This window comes from Ips typographus, linkage group LG6, assembly GCF_016097725.1.
Source record: "Ips typographus isolate SLU linkage group LG6, UJ_Ityp_2.0, whole genome shotgun sequence".
In the NCBI taxonomy this organism is placed as follows: Eukaryota; Metazoa; Arthropoda; class Insecta; order Coleoptera; family Curculionidae; genus Ips; species Ips typographus.
The window spans coordinates 4,715,582-4,738,071 of record NC_138427.1 but is presented as its reverse complement, the minus strand read 5'-3'; the positions used below and the strand labels follow the sequence as shown (position 1 = coordinate 4,738,071).

The 22,490-nt window shown below is 34.3% G+C and overlaps 1 protein-coding gene and 2 long non-coding RNA genes across 12 annotated transcripts in view; 1 reads left to right on the top strand and 2 right to left on the bottom strand.

Annotated features, from left to right (window-relative positions):
- LOC145730270 (uncharacterized) overlaps nt 1-22,490 on the bottom strand; it is a 243,325-nt gene that overhangs the window by 78,109 nt on the left and 142,726 nt on the right. The window lies entirely within an intron of this gene.
- Antp (homeotic protein antennapedia) overlaps nt 1-22,490 on the top strand; it is a 141,902-nt gene that overhangs the window by 62,327 nt on the left and 57,085 nt on the right. The window contains exons 1-2 of one of the 8 annotated variants that reach the window (XM_081981389.1): nt 11,888-12,067; nt 12,372-12,866. The exons of the other annotated variants lie outside the window; for them this stretch is intronic. The gene's annotated coding sequence lies outside the window, so the exon portion shown is untranslated. Of the gene's footprint in view, nt 1-11,887; nt 12,068-12,371; nt 12,867-22,490 lie in introns of those variants that run through there. 8 annotated transcript variants of the gene reach the window in all.
- The window catches only part of LOC145730271 (uncharacterized), a 42,718-nt gene that overhangs the window by 8,929 nt on the left and 11,299 nt on the right, over nt 1-22,490 (bottom strand). The gene's annotated exons all lie outside the window — the stretch shown is intronic.

The following is a 22,490-nucleotide window of genomic DNA, read 5'->3' as shown; positions in this document are numbered from 1 at the left end:
AACTGTCAGATCGAAGCAGAAAATAGTATCCGACGTTTTCCACTAAATAACCGTCACTCGCTATCTGGCCAAATATAAATTATTGGGAAATAGCAAAACAATGGTGGAAAAGTTGGGCGCAAATGGAATTCGCTGATCGGCGATTAGAGCGGGGCATAAAATCAAGGCGGAAGTCCCGCGGGACGCATTTCAGCAAAGCGCGATATTCGACCGTCACCGGACGCTCGAATTTACACACAGTTGCTATATCTATACCTCAATTAACTTGGGTCACTTTAATTAGTGCCTTGTATCAGTCATGTAAAGTTACATTAAAAACAAGAACAAAAAAAAATGCAACGATTAAAAGTTACAAGAACGAGGTGGTACCGTCAATATAAACGACTTCCCAGTACCTGAATTTAATTGAATATTAAAATCTTATCGTTTATCGGGCTGTCCGTTTGGCGATTTTATGCCTACACGCTGCCTGCGCAAATCGGCAAGTAATTGAATTTAGTTCTGGCTCGAAGATTTGTTGTCCTGAAAAGAAGTGAAAGCTAAAACATGTAAAAATTGAAAGAAAGACAACCTGGGGCGTCCGATCCCTTTTTAAAAACTTTACGGGGCAATAAACGTTATCCAACGTAACGGGAACTGTTTGACTGAGAGCATTCTGGGAACTCGTTAAAAAAAATGAAAGTTTGAGCTTTTTTTGGTTCAGGACCAACTGTGGGTCGTTTAATGTCCGTGAAGTTTTAAGTCTAATGCATAAACTATTTACATACATGTCCCACTATTTACATGTTTGACTCACTTTCCTATATGGTCAGAAATAAGTTTAACACTAAATTTTCTCGAAGACTTTTTAAATTTAAAACAAGCCACGTATAAAGCTGGCTCTATCGTTCCTAAGAAGTTGGGTAAAACACTTAGCGGTCGTATTCGTGGAAGGGAAACTTTCGCGGAAGACAAACTGTGTGAAACAGCTTTGTAAGCCGCAACCTTTAACCCGCTGTTCAGATATTTTAGGCCCAACTTTTTTATGTTATCTCTCTAATTAAATCGGTGTTTAATTTTTGTCTCAGTAAATGAATAATTGCACAAAATGTACCTGAATCATATATTATAATAATTAAATCAGTTCCATTGATATTTCAATAGCGACTTAATTTATTAGGCTTCATTTTATACGACTGTTAAAGTGGAGCCCATCAATAAACCAGTTGACAATAACCGTCATGCACAGCGCTAAAACAAATTACTATTAACGTCTGTCAATGATAAACTGCATTTAATGAAATTTTTCTCAATCGATTCTCTCTATAAATTATAAACAGCGAAGTTTTTTCGATACAGGCCCACGTTTCGCCTGCATAAAATGTTTAAATTTATCACTTCCCAGTTAATAATTATTTGTGATGGTTTTCGATAAGCTAGTAATAAACTGAAAATGTTTTAAACAAAGTTTATAACCGGAGGGTGTATTAGTTTAACCGTAAATTTGCTACCTCATCTTAGGGAGGGAACAACAAGAAAATTGTTGGAGGGACTCGATTATACAGGGTACAAGGGTGATGTCTGACCGACTGCAAACGGGAAATTATAGTTGGGGTTACAGTGGCGTAGCCTAAAGTCTGTTTTCAGCAGTTAGCTTAAGCTAAAATAAAATTTGAGAGTCACCTAAAATTATAAAAATGACTTTAGAGTGTGACCCAGGTTTCAGTAGTTAATATTTATGTAAATTATGAATTCTACAGGTCAAAAAATAACCCCAGTTTGTTGTATAAACTGGAGATTTGTTACGGAAAAACCGAACGAGTAAATAGAAACTTTTAATTTATTTAAAACCTTTTGATCTTTTTAAATCAAACTTCAAGAATGCTGATTCCTATGTTACTAACAGCACAACTAACTTTAATGAATCTTAAAACAGTAAAACTGGTATGAATCTGGAATTTTCAAATTCAGGTTTGACGAAGCTGTATTGATTGTTTTGAGTACAAGGCAACGTTTTTAAAAACTCAAAATAATGGTTTATATGGCAAATTAAGGTTAGTGGTTGACGTAGAATTCGTTATTAGACAGTTTAATCTTGTCTTACCCTGTATATCGTTTTTTTTTTAAGTTAACGCTTTAATTTGTAACAATTACGTAATATTTTATTATCATTAATGATTTATAACAGTCATAATAATTTGAGCAGTAGAAATCCTATTAAACTGTATGATGGATATACTTTTCTCTCAAGATGGTTCCAATTAAACAAATTGATTTTCTGTAGTTTTTGTATCATCTGCCTACAAGGCAAATATAGACCACCCTGTAGGTTTTCCCCACCTTCGCTGTGGGCTTTTCAGACACGTGGTAATAAGGGACAGAAGGTTACAGTGTTAAATTTAATCACTTGATAATTAATTATTGTTTAGACTAATGTTTTGCTGACAAAGATTTTGATGAAATATCTGAGAAAGGGGAGGTAATATGAAAAGCTAAAATAAGCAGTCGGCAAGGAATTCAAAAATGACTATAGATACAAGGTGTTCCATTTGAAAATCGAACTTTGGGAGGTACTTCTTTTCGATTAATCCGGTAACATCGCAAAATTTAAAATATTTTAGAAACAGAGTTTTGACAGAGTTTGATCCACACTATTTTTTGAGATTTACCTACATAGCTGTTGAATGATTCTGTCTTTTCTTAAGGGAAGTTCAGTTATTTGCAGTGTAGGAAAAACCAAGTAAAAGTTTTTAATGAAACACCCTGTATATTATTACATTTCTGAATAGTTTTTTTTAATTCTTGTGATATGAAATATATACTGTATAAAAATTACAGAAAAATTAAATAATTTTGATCCAGCATTTTCTTATATTTTCAAACTAAAAGTTTTTGTTATATTTTTTAATCACACCAGCATCATCATAATATCATCAAATAATAGAGCATATTTAATATTTAGCATAAACTGGTAAAGTGACTCTAAAAGAGTTTTATGGTTAAAATGAATTTGTTGCTATTAATTCAGACTTCTACACTAAATTGAAAAATGTTGGGCACAATTTTATTGATATTTTGTTCAGTAAGTGTATAATAAGAAATCAGAAAAGTCGATTTTATCTGTCAATTACTACAAACTAATTATGTTAAACAAATACCATAAAAAGCAATCCACATACATAAATAATTTCTAATATAACGTTTAAAAGATAAATCAAATTTTTGAAAAAATTTGGCAAAATTGCTTGGAATTGAAAATAACCTTTGCTGACAAAAATAAATTGATCGTTAACAATTATTGAAAAGATATGTTTAACTATCAGTTTTAAACAAGATTTTAAATTAATAACTAAATAATCAATTCATAATTTGTTTATACGTATTGTCATTTAAAAAGGCGGATTTCAATCTAAAAATTTTCATTTTCAAATTATCCAGTTAAATTGGAAGAAACGTGAGTGCAAGATTTGTAATATTATGTTGAGGTTTTACAACTATTTTAGAAACATATTGAAAATGTAAGCTAAAATGCTTTTTAAAACGATAATTAGCGTTCAGATTTGAAGTTAAAAATGTTCAGAAAAGTGTATCATGTTGACTTGATATATTAAAATTATCATCAGAAGGAAAATATAACATTTAAACTATTCAACTCACTCAGGGTGATCCCGATAAAGTAACTGAACAAGACTACTTAACATTAAAATTGTTTTAATAAAGATTGACCAAGCACACTTTGTATATAAATTTGATCGAAAGGTTTACAAAATATTAATAACACAAGTCTGATATATTCTTTAAACCGACTTCCTGGCAAATACTAGATTATTATAGATTATGTGACTTTTCCTACTTCCATTGCTCTAGTGATCAGTTTTTCCGATGTTGATGGACGATGGATGGAAATTAAGTCAAATTACACCATTTCCAAAAAATATAGCACACTGACTGGTATGTGATGAAGAGTTAAACTTTTCTAACACACTTTCTAGAACTTTCAAAGTAGTTACGGTGGTTTTAACTCAAAAACAAACTTTCTGAGGTTGCATTGTCCATGTGTACCAACCCTGCCAACATACTAATCAGATATCAGGTCTACTATTAAGGTGATATTACTATAACTGCTACTAAACGGTATATCACGTACCAAAGTGGTTTTTCGATGTCCGCTACTGACATTTTGATTTAGTCCCCTCCCGTATCCGACGATCGGCCTCTTTCTCTTACACACAGTCGACTGATTACGCACAAAGGGAGGAAATTCATCAGCCGAGGGCTGTGTTCGGTCCCCTCCCTTCCAACGTCTTACCCTAAGGGCTTCCATGTTGCAATCCAATCTATATTGATGACGTATATATAGACAACCGATCCCTTTTAAGTTTTTTTTTTTGTGCGCTCACTGTGGGAGTTCCGGGATTTTCATGGTGATCAATTTGAAAAATTGCTACCCTAGATTAGTGGACTAAGGGGGGATTTTCCGCTATAATGTCCTCAATTTTTTTTAAATCCCCCCTTCCTCCCAAACGCCGCAAACTTTGTGGGTAAACCTGTACAGATTTTACGTTTAAAGACTTCAACGCTACTGTATATTATCACATCGCAATGGTTTGTGTATTTATGTTAGGTAGCGATGGTGTATGCACCAGTCAATATTTCAGCCACTTTATTAAGGAAACTTTCAATAATATAACTAGCACGAAAATTATGACTTTCCAAAACCGAACGAACCAGAAATACATAGGCCGAGTCCCTAAGCGCAAAATTAATGCCGTTCCCATGTTATACTCTCTGGGAAATACAGTCCCCGGTTATTTACGACCGTTTTCTTTCGCCACTTTTCAGACAATCATAGTTTTCTTTCCAGGGCTTAATCATTAGACCGCCCCTGGGGAAGTTTGTCTTGCTGCCTCCGTATTTCCCCCCACCGGAACCGAGCACTTATTTTTCCTATCCCGAGTGTTTTGGGGGGAGAAAACAACAACTGGAATCCAATAACTTTGCAATTTAGTTTGAACGCTCTGCGGTTGATATATACGGTTTTGTTTACCACCTCAAAAATGGCCCTACGGCGATGAAATTTTACCGAAGAAGTCACAATACAAATCAGGTAGAATCTAGATTTTACCCACATTAGGTTTGGTCTATACTGGTCGTTTATATTCTCTTTTAGAGGTAGAATCATTGACTAAAAACAGTAAAATTAACGTTAAAAAAATCTTTCTTCAGTATTAAATTACTTCCTTAAAACTGAAATAAATATTAGAAAAAAGTCAAATTTGTACTTTAAAGGTAACAGATTAATTAATAATAATGAGTGAGGTGTTAGTTATAATTAAAATTACTAATTTATTTTATAAGAATATTATCTAAATTTTTATCAAAATTGGTGGTCATTCATCAAACAGTGAATAAAATTACCTACAAAACTAAATGATATTATACAACACTAATTTAATCACTAAATGCACACATTAATTTGTACTAAAAAAACTTAACAAAATCCTCTAATTAAAATATGTTTTACCTGAAAGTGTCGGTCTGTCGTATATTTTTTGCGGCTTTAACTCTACCATTATGTAAAAGCACGTTGCATTTCGACAAACACACGGACGGCAAAAAGCTAAATAAATTTGCTGGAGAGTAGGAAGAGGCGAACGTACAGGATACACCGAAAACCGTATTAGCTTTTAGCAGCAGGGGAAGTATAAACACAAAAGTTTGCTTTGAGGTCATTATTCATATTCACGACGCCTAGGGTGACATACAGAGGGTCGTTTCGGATGCACGAAGTGGCCTAATATTGTAAAATGGTGTTTTCGAATTCAAAAAATCTAGGTTCATAATAATCTTGAAACTAAATGCAATTAGCATTGTGGAACCACTTAACTTGCTATAAAACATATTGTAGTGATCTCTGGTTTATAAGATTAACTTCTGGAACTGTTAAAGGACTTAAAACGACTGTAATAACAATAATTTTAGAATCAAAATTTACTCGGTAATCCCTAAGTTTGCTAAGCGTTTTGGCATAGGTTTATCTGGTTATAAAATCTGCCTGCCAAGCTCAAAGCTTAATTAGTTCTTGGACGGGTAATTAAAAAGTTTTGGAGTACAAATTTCTGGTAAATATCGTTCGTGTGTTTGGTCCTCGTAGATCCACGCAAAGACCCAAAAAACCGCCCCCTAAAATTGTAATTATTTTCTCCAAGCCCAGCTGTCTTATTCTCATCAGACTGTTTCCTTTCCCACTTGTTTTTCTTGGGTAAGGGTGAGTCCTCCCACTCCCGGTTTTAATTTAGGTCTTACGTCAACGGTGACGTTCAATTTTTTTTGTGCTGCTCCCACCCTTCCTCAAACACGTTAATATTTCACCCCCAAACAGGCTTGACTGACTAAAAACTTTTTCATCAAACTTATTTCATTCCGAACGCAACACACAAAACCCAGCTGTCTCTTTCTCATCAATTGGATCCCTTCGGGGACAGCCACCATTTCGTTTGTCCTTTTCCCTCTCGTTGTTCCATTCTCACCCTCTTCGTTTGGCATAGAATTTCGTCTCCAGCGCCATATATAATACGTCATGCTTGGCCTGTCTATCCGTTTCCTTCGCCAGCCAGCTACTAAATCAATACCAGGACGGAGAGCCCGAGTTTTCCTTCCCCCCCTGTTCATCCCCTCGCGTTTCCTTTGATGCCATTATTGGCCTTCTACTCATAATGCCATCTTCACTTTGGAAAATTGAAAATTTTGCCCTTTTACTACTCTTTGCAATCAAAGTCTAACCGATTATACATGGAAAAAACGGTTCAGCGTTCCGGGAGCTTTAAAAGGTTTTGTTTGACCCGAAAGGGTCAAATTAAGGCCCTTTGCCACCCCGGGGGTAATTAAGGAAGCTCCCGGCCAGGGGTGTAGGAAAGCTTTTGGCAATTACATGTCGGTTTGATGGAGGCGTCAGCGAAGCCCGTCCAAATTACCGTGTTAACTAGTCGCTCTTTTAGAACTCTAAATTATTTATCTTGTGGTAGCCCAAGTGGCAGGGTAACACTTTAATGTTTAGCGTGTAATATTTCAAATTTAATTCAGTATTTTCAACTCAAATATAGTGTTTTAATAGTTATTTACAATACTAGTGTAGTATGAGGATTTTTGTAGTCACAAGTGGGAAATATTGCCACAACGAGGTTTAGAAATTGTTTAATTCCAACGTTTGTTGTTAAGCGGTTTAATGTATCCTTGTCGTGTTTTTCACTATTACCGCACTAGTGTGATAAATTAAATTCGTTTATCGCGTAACTCAAAGTGCAATGAATGAATTATTACCATGCTATTTGTATAGTTATATAGTTATTTACGCTATCAGTGACAATTATGCAAACTGATTAAAATTCAGATATATATTTTTGCAGTTGCTCAAGTTAATTTTTTTGTAATAAATCACTCTGTATTTTTAAGCATTTTCAAATATATGCCCCGTTCTTTAATTCTGAGCTTTGCTTTATTTGGTTTTGAGCAGATAAAGCCATAAAATATCTTTAATAGCCTACTGTTACCTAAAAACTGGGAAAAGTTTTCTTGTTGTTTTCCCGCAGGTTTTTCTATTTCCTAAACTCTCTAGCTTCGTTTTCTTTTTCGTCTGACTAGAATTGCTCCTTTTTGTCTGCCTCCCATTCTGTTTCTGTTGTTGTTGTTGTCATCCATCACATTGTCCTTCCATCTTTTCTTTGATCTTTCTGTTGGTCTTTTGCTGAAAGGTATATTATTTTTGCAGATGTTAGCTAATTTGCCAGGTGCCATTCTATCAACATGACTATCCCAGTCTCTTTCCGTTGCTCATTTGTTGATGCTCTGGAGGTTACATTGCTCCCGTATACTCTTATTTGTTTGTCTGTCTCTAAATTGTTTTATATATTTTCATTTTGCTCTCTGTCGTCGCAATGTCTGTTCTGCTTATCTGCAACGGTGAAGAGCCACCAGATGATAACGATGATGAGTTTCAAGAAAATGAAGTTGATGTGGAAAAAAATCCAGAGGTGGTTACTTCCAAAGAGGATGAATCTGAACAGGAAGAAATAATATCCAGATTGTCTTACGTCCTTGGTAAGGGTGGAAATATTAAATGGCAAAAACATGAACATCCCAATAATATAAGGACAAGGGAGGAAAACATAGTTAGGTATCCATCTCCCATCAAATACAGCTACTTCAAAAGGAAAAATCATTCCTTTGGATTGCTTGTCGACTTTGTCGAAGTGTTGATTTGATAGTTACAGTGTGATTAGAATGTGAAAATATTTCCTGCGTCTAGTGGAAGGTTAAGCAAACTCCAAATATGTAGTACCACAGAACTTTTTCCGTTCCTGTTCGATAATTACTACATGACACGTTTCTTAGATGTTACAAACGCAGATAAATGTGAAATGATTGAAAATCACTATGAACAATAATTTTCTTCTTCTACTTCTGACCAACTTTTTTGCTCTTTCTTATTTTCTGAAAATGCTGTTTCAAACACAAAACATTGGATTGGCACAGTATTCTCAGGAAATCAAAAATAACAAATTTCCTCTGTAACTAAAATATAAAAAGTTGCAGAAACGGAATACAAGGAGCGTAAATCATAGAGAGTGGCGGCCCTGATAATAAATATTTTTTTAAATAATAGATGATGTTTCAGAATTGGGAAAGTTAAAACGAAAACCGGGCTGAAAGGTTTACGATCGACGCTGACAGTTTTAGAATCTGCCGGTCTCGTTTGAGCGCCGTTTTATTTCACATTTACCGGAAAGTTGCTGTCGAAATGACATACGACCGTCAAGGTTCCTCTCCTTAAAATATTTATTTTCTTTTAAACGTGCTATTATTTTCGGATCGAAGCGACATGTGATTCGAATACGAACGGGAAGTCCACTACTGTTGATGTTAGTTTCACCTGTTACTAGCTAAACAATAAAAGTCAAACTAGTTTAATTTGCTGCTAGATGTGCAAGAACATAAAGTGAAGTTTACGACTTCCTCAACAAGTCAAATTATAATTACAGCCGGACTTTCCAGTTTTTAAGCCCCCGAGACAATTATCATCACTATCACCTGCAGAATCTTTGTCTAAGTCTAGTTATTTATTATAATGAGGTGCGCTTTTTGTGTATTTGTTATAGTCATTCAAAATTTCTATATGTAGTAGTTAACGAATTATTGCATATCATAACGGTTGTTAGGGTTAGGCCGTTAAGGCAAAGCTATCAATAAAGGAAGTCTATCCGGATTATTTTTCAAATATAGATTAACGTTTTCATGGTCTAGTAATTGCCAGGAAATTAAAATGTGTGCTACGGATACGATGTAATAACTTGTGCACGCACTACTATGGTTTACTGCTTTTAGTCATGTATAGTACTTGAATTTCACCTTAACTACAATTAATAATTAATTTACTTAGAAAAAACGTGTGGGTTTACTTAGTACACAATATGGTCATCATGTTAACTCAATGCCAATATAGTACACTCGTGTTCACTTAGGCACTGGTAATTGTTTACAAGCTCAATTGATTTATGGAGCTGGATGATTTAGTCGGACATCAAATGACCATTTTAGGTGTCATGTCTGTGAGTCCGATGATTTTATTTCCCCTATGTCTACGTGGCAGTTAAACGTCAATTATCCCGACCCTGTCCACACAATCTAATCTCTAAATCGTCTTTTATCTTAACAAGCTAATTGAACGAAGGTGGAAGCGTAATGGCGGCTCGTGGAAATGCAGATAAGAAATTGTTCTTTTCACATCCACGTACCGCGAGCTGAATAGAAGTCAAAAACATTGTTATTTTTTTTCTCTTCTAGAATAGCATTAAAATATTTCATTGTCGGCGTAAATCACGCCAGCCAACTTGCTGTACGTTAATGATTTCATTATCATATAAGTTTAATTAACTCGGTTTAAAATTAACTGAATTTGGTAATGCGACTCGCATACATCAATGGGTCTGTCAACGGGGGACGAGCATAGTTTAACGACTTTCCTAGCTCTGGTTTTCCCGATGGGATTTGTGATTTCTGCTAAATTAGGCAGCTTGTAAAAAGGCTTACACTGATTGGAATTATCTGTTTAATTGATCTATCAACTGCTCCTATGTTTTATATATTTGAAGAGCACACAAAACATAGTTAATTTAGTATTAAATTTGATAAGACCAAGCTACAGGGAAGCATTTATGGAAAATCAAAAACACAAAAAATTGGGCACAAGACATTATACACACAAAATGTTTCTGAAATAACAAGCAAAATCCAGAAATGCAAAAATATAAAGGGTGTCCCATTTAAAAAGTTGACATCTACAACCTTCACTGAACGGATTGGATCGGTACTAACATTTGCTTAGTGAATCATAATTAAACTTATTGTGTAATTCTTGTTATTTAAACTAACAGACAATTTTGGCTTATTTCTCGTTATTTTGAAAGGGATCTAATAGCCTTAAAGCAATTCGGATTGATTTACAAATTACCTTAATTGCCCAGTCTCCAGTAGTAGTTTCTAAGATAACGTCAAAATTAAAAAGTACTCTGAAACTGTCAATAAGTTCCGTAGAAAAGTTTCCAGTAAATAGCAATTTGAAGACCTCCAAAATTTACTAGATTCATGAGCTTCCATTTTGCAGGAGCAGAACTAAACATGTTTACTAGTTGAACATTTTTCTTTCTATTATTGTAGTCCTGAAAAAGATGGCAATACCATCAAAACGTTAGTGATATTACTAGTGAACGAGCTTCATTTATTCTGTCCTAATCCTGCAAAATGGAAACTAAAACTTAATGTACAAGGATGTTATCCACATACCTACAACATGAGGATTGTAGTTTACTTGATGGCCTACTAGAAGATGAATTTTATTTCAGTTTAACTACAACTGATAGTTTCTTAGTGCTCCAAAACTGTCAAAAAAACTCTATGGAGAACGCCTTATAAAATAGTAATATTACAGATCTCAATCATGCAAAGTGTGCCAGTTTAAGTTTGACGAAGGTGATTTTAGAATTGACTGTGATTTGTTGGACTACTAGTACATGATTTTAGTATAAAATCTATTAAGAACTTATTTAGTTAATTAATAATATATTATTCTATGTCAGTACCGAGGTCAGTACGTATTTAAAAGGTAAATAAATTCTTTCTCAATTCAGAAAATCAGTTGATGGCCTTAGCTCTCAAATACATTCATTGTCAGTGCATCTGTTCAAAAATGAGGTGCAAGAGGATTGAGTGAGCCAAGTTTTGGCAACTTTGCCATTACAAAAGTACGTAGTTTATTTAACCGGAAACATTGTTTTTTTTTAAATTGAACTCATTCGGTTAATCGTTTTATTACGTTAACACCTTGTTTGTTGTTTTATTGCAATAAAATTGCAGTGCTAACTAGAGCTTTTCTACCATAATTACATACGAAACCTTTTCGTACATAAGTTGATCAGTAACGTAGTAATTTAAGTTTAATATCAATTATTGTTATTTAGTCCACATATTTTGTTGGTATTTGAAAATTTCTAAAACAAACATTAAGGCCCTTTAGCAATTCGACCCCAAAGCGCAAATATTTCATTTTGGTAGTGGGTACGTGTCCCAGTTTAAAATTTCACATTTTAACTCTCCGTAAAATTAAATTTATTGCCCTTCCTCGAGATAACTGTAGAAAATAGACCAGCAAAAAAAACGACAACTAAAAACAAGAGACAGGCTCGTCGTCAGTTCCACACCGACAGGTCGCTAGATTCGTTCAGGGAATAAACACAAACTCGAAAGCGTCTCTAATCCTCTTTGTTGAGGAGGAAGAGGGCGTCGCGACGGGGGGGGACGCATGAGCAGGAGGAGCGTCGCGACGCTTAACACAAGTGCGGGTTTAAGCAGGAACGACGGCGGTCCATGCAGCCTCCTGCCAGATTCATTTCAGTAGCGGAACGTCGGTTCGAACGATCGGGACATCCGGGTTCTTAACGTATTTCCGGTTTGTCGTGGTTTTACGTCCCAAAAAGAGTGAAATTTTTTACGTGACAAAACTGCGGGAAAGTTTAACTTTGAACTAGCCGCTGTGGTAATTAAATTGTTTTAATAATAGTGGTTTAAACTCCAAGCAAATTAAAAATTATCTTCGTTGCTTGTATGTACAAGCAAATTGCAGAGTTTCCGTTTGGCTTTCTATAAGCCAATTAAATTCAAAACGCACTTAATCCAATTAGTTACATCGCAATTGTAGTGGTTACGTTGAGATTATGTGTTATAAATATGAATTACATGGACGATCTTTCGCACATTACAAGCAACTTCATTGAAAATTTAATTATTTGCTTGTTACTCTAACTTTCCCTCGGTTTTGAAGTCACGACGTTCCTTGATAGGCACTAAAACGTTTTTGCCGGCTCTGATTGAAAATACATAAATCATTACATGAGACGGACGACAAAAATCAAATTTGTCATTCACATCACCGTCCGAGATACGATCAATGGGAGACGCAGAAAAACTGGTCCAAGCCGAATCAATATAAAGATGTCAAATTCGATATTCAGCGGTTAGGACGTGATAAGAAAAGGAACTCGAGAAATAAAAGTACCGGGTGTAGCGTGTAACGAAGGCCCCGTTAATTGTTTACATTACAAAGAGAACACCGGTTTTGGATCTCAAATGACTACCAAGTTGTGTGATTCTCACTCTAATAACGACAAACGGTGATTGGAGTATTTCTCGATGTTATCAAGGAAAACTTGGTTCTGATGTGACGTTATCTGAATGTTGGTGCGTTTGTTCAAAGACTGCGGACATTTTTGCTTCGTGTTTTTGAAAATGCGACGCAGGAAGCATCCTCCCATGGTTTGAAGGGTGGTATTTTACAGGTGAGTTTCGATAATAATTAACAGCAACTATTGACATTGTATTCCTATCGGATAGAATCTGGCCGAAATTTATGGTGGATGAGGGGCGCGAGCGCAAAATTTTAATTAAATCAATTTTCATAGTCGTCGCCTCTGAAATGCATAAATCTTTATGAATCCGTTGTCCGCATGTTTTAATTAAATATTTTGGATTGATAAACGGCCGCACATTGTCCGACTAAATGTTTGAATACCTACCCTATGATCTGCAGAGAACACCAGTTACACTTTCACCACACACATCTAAACTAAAACTTGTTTACAATAGATTGAGTTCTGAACAAGGGATGCTTCGCTGGGGATCTGCATAAAATACACCTTAACATTTAAATGGCCGTTTTATCTCAGCCGGTGCTCCAAAGTCGTAAAGTGAAAGTTTCGAAAAACGGTTCTCTACGCAAATTTTGATTTATTGCACAACTTTCCGAGCTTTAGAAAGTCGGCCCAATATTCTTTCGATTTTTAGACGGAATGTGTATTGTGCAATTCTTTTGTGGGTTCGCTTATCTCAGATGCTAATTTTTACTTACAAACTTTTAAGTGTTTTGTTGTCAAAAGTGTAAATTAAATATGTGAGAACGAAATGGATTCAACTAAATTAGCATTACATTGATGAAAAAAACTGTAGTTGTGAAGGTCACCCTAGTAATTTTTTGGTAAATGTGTCAAGGTTTGATTGTATCATATAGTATTGGAACATTAGGCTTTTCAATTAAACCGAGAACCTTGAAAAATTGTACTTTTTTGTTTTAATTGGAATAATAGGAAAATTGCTTTTAAACGATAAGGTTCTCGTTTTTTTGTCTTAAATAATTTGACTATTTTAGCTTTAAAACTTGCTTTTTCTACACTGACAACAATAAGGCTTTAGAATAAGTAGTATACAATATAACAAACGTTTTTTACGTGCAATTAATCAGGTAAGAATAAGTAGTTCAATGTATTGTAGTAAATATGAAAATAAAAGTAATACTCCGTAATTTTATCAAAAGTCAAATTGAAAATCAATTAAAATAACTTGAAAATTATTTAAATTAGGTAAATCCAATATTAAAAACTTGAATGTAAGAGTTATCAGAATATAACCCAATCTAATTATTTCTGCTTACAAATTTCTTATTGTTAATACTATAGAACGTTAGTACCAAATATGGGTCTTCTATTTTTAGAAATTAAAACTTAAATAAAAAAATTGTGTGTAATGCAAATTATCAGAATATATACTAGATTTAAGTAACATTATTAGCAAAAAGATTTCATTGAAAAATTGCTGAATGTTTTATTTGCAAGGCGTTTTTGAATCACTTTATATACACACCAGGATTTATTGAAAATATGAAGCAACATTTTTTAAAACTTTTGAATTAGATGGTTTTATTTAACTTTCAAAGCAAATGAAATAATGGATATTTTTGTAAGGACCCATTACTACATTGATCCATTGTTTTTATACTACCCTGTATATATGCTTCTGTAATAGGTACATAACATTTTTTTTAATAGATATTAATTACAATCAATGCTTTTGCAAACTTCATTTTAACATAAAATATCTCAGAAACAGTTTAGGTTAGGTATACTTATGAAATATACTTAGAATTCCGACTAGCAGTTTGCCAAATTTTCAGAATTTTCTTATTGATACTTTTTTCATAATCAATCGATGCAGTTTCTGGAGGACCCAGTATATTAAAGATAGAAAGTATTACAAATTTATTATTTGGAGATATTGTGTTGTTTTCAAATTTGTCTACATAGCTTATTCTAACTTATACTTTTTACATTTTAGGAAATAGCAAATTAGCAAATAGTGGCTCATAGTACGAGTAATTGAATCATCCAGTATGTAAAAAGAAAAAACAAATGATGAAGATTAAAATTAGTTTCTTGCTTAGATCTAATAAATTATCGACTAAAATGGTAATTTACCTACGAGTAATATGTTCCATTACATGACTGACTTTGCTATCTAATGTGAGTTTTTACAGCACTACTGTGTAGTAAAACACGACAAGAGTACAATAAAACAATTATTATACGTAAGTTTAAATTATAAAATTATCATCTTGTGATAATCGTAAATAAAATAGGAGCATTACCCGTGTAGTATGGCAAATTGATGGACTCGTGTGCTCGATCATGTGGCAATATTTCCCACTCATGACTGTAAAAAAACTTATACTACACTCGTAATATAAAGAAGTATTTTGAGTAACTAGCACACTTAAAATACTATTATATATTCTTTCTTTCCTATATCTCTAACATGTAAAGATCCAAACAAAACCTACGAGAGTTACTCAACATACCTGAATTCCCAAAAGACTACTTTAAGAGGTCCATTAGTAATTTATTTCGAGCTACATTGAAGAATTTTTTGTCTCCATTACACCGTGGATGACGTCCAGAAATTCACTTAACGTAATTGAGGAAGTAATCATAGAAATCAACCACATGCAAGTTTATCAGACGCGTTTTGTAGGTCTTGCATATCAAACTTTATTTCAATGTAAAAAAAAATATTTGGTTATGAGAAACCTTGACAGGAGTTATTAATCTTAATTTATTAAAAGCATTTGGCTATTTGCCCTCATTTTGTTCATAAGCAAAATAAAAAGATGCAGCTCCAAGTTTACGACGTCGACTTCATTCCAGTTAATCTTGTATCTTGGCTACGTCCACGACCTTACTTTTTTCCTGATTTGAAAACAAGTCAGTTTCGGTTTTGCCCTACTGATTTATGCCACTTTCCGCAGATTAATCCTATCCAAAACAAAAAAAGCTGATTCGACATCAACAAACACTAACTACGTTAACTGTTCCAAAGTAGAATCATTTACGTGCTAAGTAGTTTCGTATTTGTCTACTGAAACGTTTTGTGGCCCAGATACATCCGAAACCCAGTTAATCCACAAAACAACGTGATACAAAGTCAAAAAAGTCTTTGCCAGAAACAAATAAGAGGGATAGTGAAAAGTAGAGTCACAAATCATATGAGGGCGATATACGACCGCTAAACCGATATATTTCGATGTTTGCGAATAGTCTGTTATGATGATATTTTCAAGTTTTCGAGTGTGTTTTATGAGCACGTTTGTTCTTTAAGAAAACATTGTGTTGGTGATGCTGTTTTAGTTCAGACATACAAATGAATAACCATAAAAGTTATCGGATATGTTGAACTGATAAACAAATGCTGAGAATACAATTTTAGAATAATTTCCTGTCAGACAACCGATATCTCAGTATAGTTTCAGCAAAAGTCTTTATCATTTTATTGTGCCAGTGTCAGATTAATCGAAGTGTAATATAAAGCGAAACATATGATAAAAAGATCTAGTATACGCTTACAGGAAGTGTTGTTAGTGAATTATTTGTATTTGTGCTTAGTGGTGTCTCGAAGTTAATATTTGCTAACTTGTACAAATTTAAAATCATTTCTAAAAGTTCTCAAGTCTTGTTTGAATGAATTGCTGAAATTGAACCAACATAACATATGCACAATTGTTGAAAGTGATGCTGTTAGAAGATTATGTTTCTTAAACTTTTCATGTAATGTAATAAAAGCTTTTCTATATTAGACTTGTTTCCACAAAACACTGCAGAAATCTTCACTTAAAGCAAGAATCTACGTAAACTCCCAAATTATTAATTAAACTTACTGCTGGACTATAATTTATGTTTGCAGGATTATTCATTTAAGTTCCAAAATACTTTTTGAGGCACGTTTAATTTTATGTGAAACTGTTCTAATTAATAATAGTAAAAAATCATATATTCCGTCTGGGTAAACATTTGAAAAGAGTTTAATTTCATAAACCAGAAACATTTGTTCTGTCTTACCGTAAAATAAAAGTACTGTTAAAACTTGCACAATCTAGAAATTACATTCTATTTGAGATGTTGGTTTTGCTTTGGTATAAAGTCCTGTAATAATCCTGTTCATATTGTTTTAAGTTGCATTTCTGCTTTTTCTTTTGGACGAATTCCATACATGTGAATTTACTATAAAATCACATTCTGGTGCATCATTTCACCATTTACTAGTTCTAAATGACTTCAGAGGCTGATTAGACTATATCAACTTTTAAAAATAAATAACGATTTCCTGTTAAAATATATTAGTGCAAAAATCGTATGTTATTTACGCTGGTTAAATTAAAAAGAAAAGCATTTCTCTCGACATAGATCGCGTTAAAAATGGTGCATTTCCATGCAACATCGTCCGTTTTATCTCGTTAGAATCCAGCTCCAACTCGAGAGTTCACTCTGCACCGCTTCTCGGTGAAATATCGGCGAATTAAACTTGGTACACTGACCCAGAAACGTGAAATCATGCAGGAAGGGTAAGAAATAACAAATCGTCGCGATGATATGAGGAAAATTTAAGTCGATTTTCCGCAAATAATATTATTTCTTTCCACCAGTGGCGTGTGGAAACATGTTCAATATAGCCGAGTAAAAATTTGGTGTTTTTGCGGAAACGAAAAAAAAGGCAAGAAACTTCGATTCGCAATCATCAGGAGCGGGGGGTATCATGTTTGCTTCAGTGAAATTTACGTTTCCAGAAGACCGAGCAATTTTTGCAGCCGAGGCAAAGGCGGGGGTTGATAAATGGCCCCTGCCGATGACACCTATGAAATACGTCAGCGGCGGCGGGTTGGGCTGACGACGACTTTTCAATTAAAAACCATGTACGCGGAATAATAGGATTTGCGGGGCTGCCGCCATGTAAAAAGGGAGAAGAGGCCATACCGAAATTGGTTTGTTTGATAAATCTTAGCGGGAATTTTTCACCCTCGGTCCCCACCCAATTTCCCCGTTTGATGAAAAATTCCTTCCAATTTGTCAACGAGAGCTTTTACACAGGTATAAAAGACTAAATGCTGCCGGGAGCTTTATATTATATTGCCGTCTATTTATGCACAAGGCGAATTTTATAGCTTGTTAACAGGCATGTAAGGCCGCGGTGTTCGTCGTTCGCTTATTAAATTGTTGCAATAAATTTAAAGCGCTCTGCAATCGGATAACTGCAGCAGCAAAACCGTTTTGCCCACCATAAAACCCGTACGAGAAGAAGAGGTATTTTCAGGTAAATATTTCAGAATCCCGCAAACCATTATTACAGTCCGGACCTCCTGGACGCTAGATAATGTTAGGTATGGAAATGCCAACCGAGAGAGTAAAAGGGGATGTTTGTTGGTATGTTTGCCATGTTGCGGCAACGCGTTTCCCGTATAACTACACTCAAATTTCATTCTGGGGAAAATTCAGCATTTTAGCTGAAAAACAGCATTGTGTAGATAGTTCCGGATTAACATTTATGAGAATAAGAATTTAGTTTTATCTGAAATAACATAAATATTATAGCGTAATTCCAGTTAGAGATATCTTTCACCAACGAATAGGCTTTCTAAAATTAAGAGTTTTTTCCTTATCTGTGGTAATATTAACATAACCAGAGATACAGGGTGTGAAAGTTTATCTATTTTAAAAACTAAAATCTAGTGATAACTATCAAAAAGTTAATTAATACCCAAATCCATATGCACCTAATCTAAGCTTATGTGCACCTTAAGCCTGGCTTTATCATTATTTTGGTTATCATTAATATCAATTTTCCGTCAATTTCGATTGCAACAAACATCAGTAATGGACGTTTTGACACATATAAAACAGCAGCTATTGCTTTCTTTTTGACAGGAAAAACCCTTCAGTAATATTTTTGTAAAGGACTTATTATTATCTTCAGTAAACATCTTTCCTCTCGTTGCTGTAGCTCAAAGAACATAAAACATTAAAGTACATACTAAAAAATGTTTGGTTTTTATAATTTTTATATTTAATTTTTCTCATCAAAGCCAAAATTAGAAAAATTTTAGGTTTGATACAAGCTAGGCTGGTACAGGCTTATCTTATGTCATTAAATGGAAAATATGGCAACAAGAACTGTCATGAACGTCCCAACTGTCAATATTCGTTCCATAAAGCTGTAAAACATAGGAAGCTAATATAATCATGTGATATACGCATTCTACACATCAGTAGAATTTTGAATTCAGAACTAGCACGTAATTGGAAAATAGGAAAATTAATAAGGTTGAAAGCATTTTATATAGGCACGAATTACAAATCAAAATACATATTAAAGATTTTACCGTTTATCCAGAGAAATAACATGAGATCTGGACGAGAAGCAGAAATAGCGATATCAACGGTTCCGAAAGTATTAGCATTTATTTTTGCTGTCAGGGGAGCTACCACAAATTTGTTAGCAAAGATATGTTTGTACCGGTGTGGTGGCTATAATAGTTTAAAAAAAAAAACGATATAATATTTTCTCGATTCTTTTTTATGACATGGAGTCATAGAAATTAACCGAGGCAACACCAAGAAAACTTTGAAATGTGGCTTTACATGACAGAGTGACCAACTGGGCAGTGATGGAGAGAATGAAGAAGGACTTGGAAGTAATGAACACTATTAAGAGTGGAAAGCTTGAGTACTTTGGACATATTATGAGGAACGAAAAAGAAGAAAGTCCGTTCTCCAAGGGAAAGTTTATACCAGAAGATCACCAGGAAGAAGGCGAAAACCATGTTTCAAAAACTACCCAACTTTTTAAAGCATTCATGAACCAAGTCAGCATATTCAGGATGGTCGTTAATATTCGAAACGAATAGGCACTTGAAGAAGAAGATTATTCTGCCAAAACAAAGGATGCTTTGGTTATTTTATTAGTATTTAGCCAAAATTGTAATTAGGAGATTACAAATTAATCTTTTCATTAATAAAGCTCCCGTAATGCGTTGAAGCGTGTCTGCGAGTTGGGTTTTCTTTCATCACATTCCTGGTGGGTATAGTGACCTTTTGGATACATGCAACATCTCTAATTGTTCTTTGATGTAAACTTTTTTTGGTAAAATTTTTGTGTTGGATATTGGAAATAATCGTTTTATTCCGATTTTGAAAACCAAAGAGGGATAATTTTCGCCGGGAGCCCCTCGGTATAACGTAACGCGTTGTCTGGCTGCCGCTCTTCATTTCTCGCATTTTCCATCGCCATAAATCAAGAGACAGGAGACAGGCCAACGGAGTGCTCTCTTCTCTCGCCGGTGCCGTTGCTATGGTTGCGTGGCATCCCGACAGTTTTGCGGATCGGCGGGCGGCGAGGGGGCGGCAGATCACAACCGGAGATTTAATCCTGTCCCGTCTCCTCCGCGCTCCACGGGAAAGTTAATAAGAGTTTCGGGGGATTAAAAATAATCCCACTGTTTTGCAATAATGCTACGCAAACGGTTCCGGGCTTGATTTATTACCCGGCTGAGATGCAGGAACGCTATCCCAAGGTTTCCGGTGTTATTGTTCCTTCCAATGTATTTTTTAGTTTCGTTAAATTCCCCTTAATCAAAAACTTTTTTTAAACCCGTTTAAATTTAAGTTTTCAATAAAACTTCTCTTCTAATGCGGTCTCTCTCACACTTTCGTACTAGTTCAGAAACATGAATGGGAACTCTGCGAGCGGCATTCATGCCTCAGGTATCCGAAAGATATCGTTGCTTTCGCAGCTGTTGTGGCTCGTTTATAAACGACTTTTAGCCCCATAAAAATCCTTCTCAATCTAACCGTTTCTAACAAAACTGGAGCAACGGAGGTGCTTTTAAATTACAGATACAAACTCGAAGCCGATAAAATGATTAAGCATCGACAATTTCATTGCAATATGTCCCATAATCCGTGTGTTAACAACTACATTATGGCGGACGTATCGAAAATGACATATTCGTGCAGTTTATCTTGTCGGCAACTTTTACGCCATATGTGTAGTTATACACGAAACCGACAAGCTGAAGGTCTGTCTGCACGATTCGATTGGGATTTTTATACACGGCACTATATACGGTTTTAAAATAAAGCCAGCCCGTATAATTATCATTGTGATCTTTCCTCTTTTTTTCCTCGTTCTCTGTTTATTGGCGCATGCAACGATGACTGGGATACAATGGAATTGTGGTCTAGCGGGAATTTATTAATCGTGGTTCACACTTATGTATAGTGAAACGCTTTTACTATGTCATTATATTAATTAAAACTCACATTTAAGACAACAGTTAGACAATAATATAAATCATGTTGTGATTTTATCAAAGGCCTGAAGACTTAAGATTTAATGGTTTGAGTTTAGTGGGATTAAGGTTAGAAAATGAAGTCAACCGAATGTTGGCCAACGTTCCTATTATATAAATAGTTTATTTTTTTTGGAAACCTAGGGAAATATGAAAAAATTAGATGAGAAAAGAAAGAATGATGATAGTAAGCTTACCTTGCACAAGAATGATATGAGCAAAGTAAACCAGCCAAGAAAACTGAATTATTCTTTTATTGTTTTAAAATTAATACGTAATAATAATTTTGAGTACAAAGTAATTACTGGATAAATTATGTAGGGTCCTTAGTTTCAACCTTCATACTATTATTCTGATTTATTTGGATATACATTTTTCCAATGGCATTATTTAATCTAAGGAACAAAGCACTGAACAGGGTTATTAACTATAAATTAACCCTGTATTTCAAAAGAAAAACAAAATACCCAATCATGCACCACCAATTTGGCCCACCCTGTATAAGACATTCATATTTTTCTTTGTTGCTATACTTATGGTAATTAATAAAATCTCAATGATCAAAGACACTATTGCCATATTTATAGGTTACTCTGGTACAATGAATCATTTCGTACTCACTAGTTCCTGTGGATTTTTATAGTTGATAATTCAATAACGGTTCAAGATAAATATGACATGTCATATCGTATATTTTGTAAACCAGAAAAATAGATTTTCTTAGAAGCGTCATAATATACAGGGTGTTACGATAAAAAATATTTTTTTTTTGTTGACCATAAGTAAAAATGCGAATAATTTAACTTTGGTTGACCTAAAAATTTCAGTTACAACTTTCCTACATAACGATGGTAAGGAGTAATCTATAACTAACTAACTAATCAGCTAGGAGCATAGCCAAGAATATAAAATAATAAACTTTCTTACCAACTAAACTAATCACACCTAATTTATGGTTTTGTACCCTTTGAATCTTTGCCCAAAGTGCCAACCCCTCAATGCTGTCCTATTACCTCTAAAAGTGCTTTACGGCCGTCCTGTCATAAATCTCGCACTATTTATGAATACATAGTCGTTGAACCCTTTAAGGTTTGCAACCACACTAACACACTTATTGGCAGAAATGATGCACTGTTGTGGTTGGGTTTGAAAAAGGAATAGTTAACTGGGATCATTTGGGCTAAGTGACAGTGAAATTGCACCATTTGCTTTCTTGTAAATTTATGGTTCTGAAGAATCTGTTAAAGGTAAAAGTGAAGGCAGAATTGTCACACAAATATACCATAAGTTCGACAAACTTGAATCAGTTTCGTGTTTCTAAACTAAAGTTTAGAATAAATGAATATAAAATACTGATTTTAGAAAGAGACTAAAAATCAAAGTGGTTAATAAGCAGAAAACTAGTAAATTAACATTTATGGCATCAGATTTAGATTGAAAGGGATTAAGGAATATCCTA